A 9,962-nucleotide genomic window follows, 5' to 3' on the forward strand; every position below is an offset into this window, starting at 1 on the left:
TTCATTGTGGTCGTGCATGGAATCCAAGCTTGTCATCTTCATATTCCCTCAGTAACAAATTCTTCAGATATGAGGAATTGACTCTTAAAGCATCATGGACCCAGTTTGCAAGGCAGGATTTTTAGTCGGAGAACAAGATCTGAAGAGAACGGATCTCCCACTGAGAAAAGATAACATCAGTCATATGACAAGAAAAGATTGACTGTGCATCTGCTAAGCTAACATTCTGAAGATGGATCTTATCCTCATCAGTCAATTTTGGAGTTGAGGTATACTTCTTGCAGCAACCATAATGGTAACTAATCTCTGCAAACGGATCATTCAGTGCTTCAGCAGCAGCTATCAGAGTTACTATGCCATTGCACATCTCATCGACCTACAGTAAAACTGCGTGTTGCTTGAACGCTGACCAAGCACTGAGTGATTGACTGACGTGAAACTTTTGATTTCTGGAGGGACTTTTAGTGTCTTCGTCTTTTACACACCAGACACACTTAGTCTTATCGTTCAAACATCCACGTTTGATATGCTCCATGGTAGCGGATCATCATCGGTCTTGCTAGTAGGCCTACTTGCCACACTAATATCACCATCATGCAAACAGAACTACTGTTACCATGTAGTGCTTCCTCAGCCTCAACACACTGCTTTCCCTTTTGTGCTTGCTGTAGATTTCTATTCCCTGAGAGGGTAATGAAGCATCTGCTATGCATATACTGTACAGACCAAGGGCCTTGTTGCCATTCTACATCACAGTACACTGAACCATATCTATTGAGACCTTTCCACTTCTCAGTTTTCATCTTTACATTGTTCCACTTATCATCTGTAATTTTGGCAATTGAATCAGTGTCAGTACATGGCTCACCACACTGAAGCATGCATGACCACATTTTGAACATTTGATTGGTTTGTCACCGGGCAGAAACACGTGACAAGGTATCCAAAGAGGTACAATTGGTTGACAGGAAAGCCAGTTGGAAAGAAAGGCCATAAACAATCTGTCAAAATATATAAAGTCGTCAAATAGACATATAATTGTCAGTGTTGCCAACTGAATTAGGCTATGTCTGCAAATCGAACTATAAAGTACATTTGCAAAACAGCAATACTAATTCATACTATCAAACTAAATACATAATATACACATAAATCACAAACTTCCCCACATTATAACAAAATAAACTGCAACATAGCTGGCAAATACAGGAAGCCGTAACAGAGTTTCTACATAGTTTTTGTATAGCTTTTATATCTTATAAGGACGAATTAGTTGTTCAACAGTATGAATTAATAGTGTCCCCAACTTAGCTCCAGTAATAAATACACACCAGAAATGAGTTCAGTATGTCAAAATCATGTGAAAAAATAGTATTACATGTGGTTTCAGGTCAATTAGTTTAAAAGTTCTGTATCGGGCTTGCCAGGGGACGGCCTTACTGGATACTGGGTTGGCCTTGAGTTTGCTGGCATTTTCGTGAGGTACATAATAGCAATAATCTTTTTAATATGTCTTGAGATGATAATTCCACAGAGGAACCATCCTCCTGAGTGGTTGGTCACGGATTTGGGTAATACGACCAAACGATATGGTTTCCATTTACAAGAGAGAGAGAGAGAGAGAGAGAGAGAGACAGACAGACAGACAGACAGAGACAGAGAGAGAGAGAGACAGAGACAGAGACAGAGACAGAGAGAAGCTTCTCTGAACAACTTTTTATTGTCTTGTTGCATTTTCTAAATTCTCATCATCACAAAACATTTTTATTAAGCTTAGTGGAAATTCTCTCAATGTGATAAGGTTAATCTGTCTATCGTTATACCTAGGCCGCTTCCCCCAGACAAACGAGGGGGGAGGGGGTAGCTGAGAGAGGACAAAACACTCTCAATTTACTCATCCACACAGACACATTTACTCGTACCTTAGTCCCAAGGGGAGAAGGGATAGATCCTCACTGCACCACACCCTACAAGGCCAACTGCACGGTGCAATCAGCGACATCCGCAGCAGGGTCTGACAGCAAAGCTGGTTTATGTCTGCCACATCATAATGGACCTATATCCTTACCCACACCTGACCTATCCAGTTGATCAGGACAAATGCAGGAGAATATCCCTTTGGGGCCATGTCACCACTTATTCATTCATAGTTCCTCTCCAGTCATCCTTATCATGCCCAGCCACTCTTCCTTGCTCTACTGACATCCCTCTCGCATCTAACACCCTGTTCACACAGTCCATCCAGTCTTTTTTTGGTCTTCCTCTCAGCCTTACATCTCCCACATCTGATCAAGTTATCTTTTTCACCAATTGCTCTTCAACCATTCTCTCCATATGCCCAAACCACTGCAACATTCACTGCTCAACTCGATCAGCTATCTCCCACGTAACTCCAGTTCTCCTTCATACTGCATCATTTCTCAGTCATCCATACGTGTCACTCCACACATACTCCTCAGACACCTAATCTGCATTACATTCAAGCTCTTCCTCTCCGCTACACCTGTATTCCATGTTTCAGCCCCATATAATGCAGTCGATACCACTTCACCCTCATACAACCTTCTTTTTACATCCATTCTAAGTGAACAACATCTAAACACTTCATTCATTCCTTCCAGCATCTTTCCTACTTCATTATTTCTTAACTTCATCCCTACATCTATTATTACATCCACAGCAACATGTGACCCGAAATACTTAAAACACTCTGCTTCCTCAAACAACTCACCATTCATAACTACATTCATCCTCCTACCATCTACCAACCTCTTACACTTATCACTTCATTCTTATTCCCATTTACTCTCAATTTCCTCCTTTCACACACCCTTCCCAACTCCTCTACCAACTGTCTCAATCTCCTCTCCGAATCAGCCACCAGTGCAGGATCATCCACAAACAGCAGCTGGTTCTGAATCTACTCTATACCATCAGCACTCAACAGACCCAGACCTCAACCTAACACTCTTGCATTCACCGGCCATAAAACATTATCCATATAAATATTAAACAACCAAGGCGACATCACACATCCTTGCTGCAGCCCCACTCTCACGGGAAACCAGTCACTCACAGTATTTCCCACTCTTTTACATGCTGTACTATTTACATAAAAACTTTTCACTCTTTTTAACAACCTACTATCAAGTCCATACAAACTCAAAACAGTCCACTGAGCCTCTCTATCGATTCTATTATACGCATTTTTTAAATCCATTAAAGCCCAAAACACATCCTTACCTTTCGCCAAATACTTTTTACACCCCTCTCTTACGCAAACATCTGATCCATGCATCCACTCCCTCTCCTAAAGTCACACTGCTCATCACCAATCACTCCCTCTGTACCCTCTCTAACTTTCTTAATTAACACTCTACCATATACCTTACCTACAACACTCAACAGACTTATAGCCCTAAAAATGGTACATTCATACTTATCACCCTTGCCTTTATACATTAGAACCACACACGCACTTGCCCAGTCAATTCGCACCATACCGCGCACAAAACACACATTCAGCAATCTTACTAACTACTCAATAGTAGTCACTCCACCAACTTTCTGACATTCCACAGCACACTCACCCATTCTTATAGCTTTCCCTGCATTGATTTCTTTTGCTGCCTCCTGCAGTTCCTCCATCGTGATCAAAGAATCAACTTTCCCCACACATATATTCATTGCACCTTTCCATCTGTCACAATCTTAGCCTCCCTTTCCTCCTCTAAAACAAATTTTTCAAAATCCTTCAAAATATATTGCCCATCTCTTCCATACTGCATCCATCTCGGTTAACATCCTTCCATCCTTTGCTTTTACTTGTACTTCCTTCCGAGACTCTCACCCTTGCACCCTCTTCACCTCCATCAAAAACATGATCTTATTCTGTTGAAAATTCTCAGTCAACTGCCTACCCCACCTCTCATCTGCTGCCACTTTAGCATCATGCACAGCCCTTTGTGCCCTATTCCTCTTTTCCATATACCTCTCATATGATACTTCATCCTTCTTCTGCAACCAGACTTCATTTGCATGTCTCTTCTCGGCTACAGCCATATTTACTTTCTCCCACCACCATTCATTTCACTTTCTTACACCACCACCCACTCATCTCAAAGTACACACCTCTTCCGCATACCCCACCACAGCATTCTTAAACAACTGCCTTTCCTCCTCCACACTGCCATTTTCTTGAACTTTCACTGCATTCCACTCATCATTCAACTTCTGATGCTCATTCATTTTCTCTCTTTTATCCAATTTATTCACTTTCAAACCTCCCCACCTCAACTAGATCTCATAGCTCTCATCCACCTCATACCTACTCTCAACTTTCCCTTCACCAGGTAGTGGTCAGACATACCTCCACTCTCCCCTTTCAAAACTCTCACATCCAACAATCTCCCTCTTACATTCCTGAATTGGGCATTCATGGATTTAGAGAAAGCGTATGATAGAATTGATAGGGAGGCTTTGTGGACTGTTTTAAGATTGTATGGACTTGATGCTAGGTTACTAAAAGGAGTGAAAAGTTTTTATGTAAATAGTACAGCGTGTGTAAGAGTGGGAAATGCTGTGAGTGATTGGTTTTCCGTGAGAGTGGGGCTGCAACAGGGATGTGTGATGTTACTTTGGTTGTTTAATATTTATATGGATGGTGTTGTAAGGGAGGTGAATGGTGGAGGTCTGAGTCTGGTGAATGTTGATGGTGGAGAGTGGAATCTGAAGCAGCAGCTGTTTGCAGATGATATTGCATTGGTGGCTGATTCAGAGCAGCGATTGAGACAGTTGGCAGAGGAGTGTGGAAGGGTGTGTGAAAGGAGGAAATTGAAAGTAAATGAGAATAAGAGTAAAGTGATGAAGTGTACGAGGTTGGTAGATGGTAGGGGGATGAATATAGTATTGAATGGTGAGTTGCTTGAGGAGGTAGAGTGTTTTAAATATTTAGGGTCACATGTTGCTGTGGATGGAAGAATAGATCCACAAGTGAAGTTTAGAATGAATCAAGTAGGTAAGGTGCTGGGAGGAATGAAAAAAGTGTTTAGATGTCGTTCGCTTAGAATGGATGTAAAGAGAAGGCTGTATGAGGGTGTTGTGGTACCGACTGCATTATATGGGTCTGAAACATGGAATATGGGTGCAGCAGAGAGGAAAAGTTTGAATGTAATGGAGATGAGGTGTCTGAGGAGTATGTGTGGAGTGACGCATATGGATCGAGTGCGAAATGATGAAGTGCGAAGAACTGGGGTTGTTCGGGAGATGGCTGGTAGAGTTGAGCAGAGGGTGTTGCAATGGTTTAGGCATGTGGAGAGAATGGATAATGAGCAATTGGTGAAAAAGATAACTAGACCTGATGTGAGAGGTGTAAGGCTGAGAGGGAGACCACGAATAGGATGGATGGACAGTGTGAAGAGAGCGCTGGATGCGAGAGGGATGTCTGTTGAGCAAGGAAGAGTGGCTGTGCGTGACAGAAATAAATGGAGAGAAATTGTGAATGAATAAATGATGACGCAGCCCTGAGGGGATAGTCTCCGGCAATTCCTCTGATCAGCTAGTCAGGTCAGGTGCGGGTAAGGGGATGGGTCTATTATGATGTGGCAGGGGTAAATCAGGTCTGCTGTCGGGCCCTGCTGTGGATGTCACTGATTGCACTGCGCAGTTGACCCTTGTGCGGTGTGGTGCGGTGTGGATCTGTCCGTTCTCCCCTTTGGGGCTAAGATGCGAATGAATGTGTTTGAATGGATGAGTAAATGGGGAGTGAGTCGTCCTGTCTCGGCTACCTCCCTTTCCCTGGGGGAAGCAGCCTAGGTATATAGATAGATAAATAGACATTCCTGGACACAACCACATAGTCCATCAATGCTCTATCAACAACCCTTCCATTCTCCTGTCTCACTCATGTATACTTGTAAATATCTTTCTTCTTAAACAATGTATTTCCAATCACCTTCTCTGACTCAACACACATCCCTGTCATTCTTTCCCCATTATCATCTCTTCCAGACACACCAAACATACCAACTACACCTGCAACTGCTACATTTCCCACTCTAGCATTCAGATCTCCCACCATTACCACATTCAGATTTCCTCCGAAACTCTGCAGACGCTCATCAACATCATTCCAGAAAGACTCCCTCTCTTCTTCATCCCTTTCACTCCCAGGTCCATACGCACTCACAAATACCAATATCTCACGTCCACATATCGCTTTCGCCCACATCAGTCTTGATGACACCTCCGTCTATTCAATCGCACACTGCTGCACTTCAGGGCTTACTATTAAGACGACTCCTTCTCTTGCACTTCCTTTTACAACACCTGACATCCTTCCAATCACACTTCCAAACTTAGATTCACCTTTTCCTTTCATCTTTGCGTCACTCAAAGCTAACACATCCAAATTTCTTCTTACAAACATTCTCCCAATCTCCCCCCTTTTAGCCTCAATCGTATTACATCCACTCACATTCATAGACCCAATCTTTAGGGTAGGGGGGTAACTCAGTCCCCCCTCTCTTTCTGTGTCTTACTGTAGGAGCTAAAAAACAGAAGACGGGGTCCCTAGTCCCCTCACCCCGTCCCTTTTAGTCGCCTTTTATGACACGTAGGGAATACGTGGCAGAATTCTTCCTAACACAACCTGGCCGCAGAGTAGTAGTACCACCCCATAGTGCTGCCAGACTGTCCCCTCCGCCACAGGGGAGACACAGTCTGGCCGCACTATTTGTATATTACTGTATTCTTCTCACTTTAGCAAAATCAATATCTTCTCATCTTCAATACTCATCGGAAAGAAGTGTTTAGCACAAGAACATGGCACCAGTCACAAAGAAGTATTGAAGGAACTTGAAGCAGAATATTTGTCTAATTCTGCACTTCAGCTACGGGAAAGAAGTGTAAAAGGACGAAAATATCAGTCAGGTTGATGTGAAAATATTACACTTTCTACGTCATTCACATTTATGCATCAACAAAATCCTAATATTTTCACTCCTGTTTTCATTGGCATACTCGTACGAGACTTGGTAGCACTTCTTCCCAAGCGTTCTATTTTGCATTTTTCATCACATTTTTTTTTTTCTTGAAAGTTTTTTATATATTTTTTACTGTCAACATCGTATGCATCGAAAAGTTCTCAAGATGGATGGATGCACGTATTGGCACTAATATAGGCAGATGGACTCCATTACCTGCGTATACAAGCGTCCCTCAGTTTCCTCCCCAACCCCCAACCCCCAACCCCCTCAAAAAAAAAAGGATGGTGGACTGCAGGAGGACAATTTTAGTCTACACCCCACTGCGTTTACACTCCAAACCTAAGGGCAACAACAACAACTGCAACAACAACAACAACAACATCTACTACTACTACTACTACTACTACTACTACTATTACTACTACCACCATATCCAGGCCTTCAAATATACCGTCGAGTGAACGGCGACAACAATGCATTCATGTAATATAGACGGAGATTTTTAGTCCTTCACACATCTTAATTTTCGTAGCTCAGTGGCAGAATAGGACAATGCTGCAAGCCTGCATCCTTACCAGGGCTAATTTTCGTGTGTTCTAGGGACCTACTATATCCAGCCATACTAAGAATATTATGTACGTGTATATTAACAGAGAAGCATTAATACAAAGTGAGACAATTTAAATACCTATGTAACTGTCGAAAATTACAACAAAAAATTGATTACAGAATCTTGGTAAATCCTTGTGATAAGCATCTTTTTTTCATTTATTGCCAGACGCCATGTATCCCAAACGGGGTGGCCAAGGGCTTAGAGTTAATTGTTTTACAGGGAGGGGCACTAATCCTCCACCAACTCCATTGACACGTAGAGATGCGTTCAACAGCATCTGGTGTTCCCAGGCGGTCACCCATCCAAGTACTAACCAGACCCAACGTTGCTTAACGTCGCTGATCGGACGGGAAGCGGTGTACTCAACGTGGTATGGCCGTTGGCATAAGCATCTTACTAGAGAATTATTGTCTCAAAACTATGAAGTATAAGCATCTTACTAGAGAATTATTGTCTCAAAACTATGAAGTATTAGAGAAATCGCGACTGCACAAAACCGGCGAGGGAGTTCTAATATGTGTTGAAAACATGTAGGTGCAGTACAGATCAGGAAACTACATGTTATAAATTTGGTTCTCTGTATGTCGACATTTTCACAGAAAAAAAATAAAAACTTTTCAGTGTAGCACACAGACGTCCTAAGTGAGACGAGGGAAGTTTTATATTACAGTACAGCGAAATAAAAATCAGTCGTACAACACAAGGACACCATTGTTCGGGGGAACCTCAATAATCTGAATAGTGACTGGAAAAATTTATGAGCACACAAAGAAGGGAACAGGTTGTTGAAACTGGCAGACGATGCATTTTTGAGTCAGGCAGTGAATACACCGCCGTACGGTAGTAATGTACTGGACCTTGCCCTAGGAACAGACACTGACGTAATAATTTTCATGTAGTTAGGAAAAAAAACTAGCAACAGTGATCACAATGTTATCAGATTTGCGGTTTGCATAAACTGTAAGCTCAGTATAAAATTAATAACTTCTCAGTTTCTAACTTTGTAGAAGCTAGTTGCGAGACTATAAGAAAGGAAATTTCCAACACTAACTGGATTAAGTTACCTCAGGAGGATAGCAAAGAAAAATTGTAGAAAATACTAACTGATCAACTGATGTCAATTGAGTGAAAAAAAATTACCGAAACTTACCCGAAAAAATAAATCACATTAATTAACAGCCTGGACGCAGAAGAACACTGAAGAAATCATCGGTAGCAAGAAAAAAAGCATATAAACCACACACACACACACACACACACACACACACACACACACACACACACACACACACACACACACACACACACGTACAGGAAATCATGATGACAGTGCCGAATATTATAAATTACAGCAGCAATGTACAAAAATTATTCAGAAAACTTAACGAACCACAAATATGAGGCAAAAATATCTCGTGAAACTATGTTAAACCCTAAATTAATTGTTCATATTTGAGGATTTTTAAAAGATGTAAATAAAAACCAAAACATTTGCCCATGAAAACCATCGGCCGCCATCACTAAAAAAAACTAATTCAGTAATCCTCTGGCAATCAGAGACATACGATAGCAATTCACCAAAACTGAAGAAATTAAGTGTTTGGATGTCGCTGTTTACTCCTACCAAGTTAACCACGCAAGCATTCAGAAGCCTGAAGGCAGGGGTATTATGCTGGCGAAGGTCATAGAATATAACAGGCCTTTGGAGAATTTCTAATAATTATCTCTTAAGTAGCCATTCTCTTCATTCAGGGTACAACAGTGAATAGTGAATAATGGTATACTAACAGAACAAGTTAAATAGTGTTTTTTCTTGCATAATCCTTTGGCAGTCAGAGGCAGATCATCACAGCTTATCCAAAATTATTAACAAACAAGTCATACATCCTGGGATACTACCAACAAACTTTGGATACAATTTGTCCAATTGATTTTGTGATAGGCTGGAAACAAACAGACAGACAGACAGCCCCCTCCCCAACACACACACGTAGGTGATTGCATTATCATCTCGTTAGGCAGGCAATAAAAATAGCATAGGCTCTCTACTAAACTAGGAAGGCGATCTCCTACACAATCACCAAACGGTAACAATAATTCTAAAGAACTCCTTTCATAATGTTTTCACAAAAGAAAGTAACATAAACATTCCCATCCCACAACCAGCCTTCTCGACCAGAGTATGATAGAACATCAATCAATGGAATGACGGGACAAGATGTCTTTAATGATCTTCAGAAAGTCAACCCAAATTAATCAACTGGCCCAGACCAGACATCTTCTCACATACTGTGTGAGTGTTACTGTTAACCCATCCTATAACTAAGGTATTCAATTAAATTTTAACTGAAACAAAAGACCTG

General features: G+C 41.5%; 1 non-coding gene across 1 annotated transcript; it reads right to left on the reverse strand.

Moving 5' to 3' along the window:
• Positions 1-7,864: 7,864 nt before the first annotated feature.
• On the reverse strand, positions 7,865-7,983 carry LOC145409132 (5S ribosomal RNA). The gene has a single exon (XR_013899055.1). It is a non-coding gene; the product is annotated as a 5S ribosomal RNA (ribosomal RNA).
• Positions 7,984-9,962: the final 1,979 nt, after the last annotated feature.

Source organism: Coenobita brevimanus, chromosome 79, assembly GCF_032717465.1.
Source record: "Coenobita brevimanus isolate Jiangsu-jjx chromosome 79, ASM3271746v2, whole genome shotgun sequence".
NCBI classification, from domain to species: Eukaryota; Metazoa; Arthropoda; class Malacostraca; order Decapoda; family Coenobitidae; genus Coenobita; species Coenobita brevimanus.